This window comes from Sinocyclocheilus anshuiensis, unplaced genomic scaffold, assembly GCF_001515605.1.
Source record: "Sinocyclocheilus anshuiensis isolate Anshui unplaced genomic scaffold, SAMN03320099.WGS_v1.1 scaffold702, whole genome shotgun sequence".
Lineage (NCBI taxonomy): Eukaryota > Metazoa > Chordata > Actinopteri > Cypriniformes > Cyprinidae > Sinocyclocheilus > Sinocyclocheilus anshuiensis.
Window position 1 is genome coordinate 1,106,472 of NW_015548184.1, and position 1,103 is coordinate 1,107,574.

Below are 1,103 nucleotides of genomic sequence, written 5' to 3' on the forward strand. Positions count from 1 at the left end.
GTACCAGTTCATTCAACTCACGAACGACATGTACCAGTTCGGTCATTTCGTTCACGAACGAGAAGATCTCTCTCATTCAGACTCGAAAGAAACTCGGTCAGTGAAGGGCTTCTTCTTCTTCTTCTTGTTTTATGGCGAATAACTCCTTAGGAGCATTATCGCCACTGCAGTGAAGGGCGTATTCGTTCACTACATTCAACAAATCACATGCTCCGTCACATCTCATACTCGAAGGCTATTGGCTCGAGGTTTAATCATTCTTTGACAGGATGAAACAGTTCACAGAGCTACCCGGTTCACTGATCTGCGCATGCGCTGCTAATGGCGCCGCGCTGCTATGAGTCAATGGATTACGTGAATGAGAACGATTCATTCACCTAAAAGATTTGTTCAAAAATAACGATTCGTTCACGAACGTAACATCACTAGCACTAATATTTGGGGTAATGGGTAATCAGAGACGTTCAGATGAGTCATCGCTGAAACGCGGTGTGTTGTTCTCTTCCTCGCTGACTGCAGATGAGTATGAATGTAAGTAAGATATTCATTTCACAGTGTAAACAGCTTCAGTGATTTAAATGGGAGTTTTTGAGAGTGCCTGAACTCTGGCTAGACTAAAGTGAAAATGTTTTGTGATAATTTAAATGTTCTTTGCTCTCTGTAAAATGAAAATGTTATAGCCTAATATAGTAACTTACAATATTGTTATTAAATTCACATTAAATACAAAGTCAGTCGTACATACATACATACATACACTACCAGTCAAAATTTTTTTCAGCATTTATCTGAAATAAAAAGCTTTTGTAACATTAGTTATGCTAAAAATTCAGCTTTGAAATCGCAGAATAAATTATATTTTACAATATATACAAATAGAAAACAGTTATTTGAAATAGTAAAAATATTTCACAATATTACTGCTTTTGCTGTATTTTGAAACAAATAAATGCAGGCTTGGTGAGCAGAAGAGAATTCTTTAAAAAACATTAAAACTCTTACTGTTCAAAAACTTTTGACTAGTAGCCTATATACAGGTGCATCTCAATAAATTAGAATGTTGTGGAAAAGTTAATTTATTTCAGTAATTCAACTCAAATTGT

The 1,103-nt window shown here is 35.4% G+C and overlaps 1 protein-coding gene across 1 annotated transcript in view; it reads left to right on the forward strand.

The window, feature by feature from the left end:
- LOC107704935 (amine sulfotransferase-like) overlaps window positions 1-1,103 on the forward strand; it is a 9,139-nt gene that overhangs the window by 3,622 nt on the left and 4,414 nt on the right. The gene's annotated exons all lie outside the window — the stretch shown is intronic.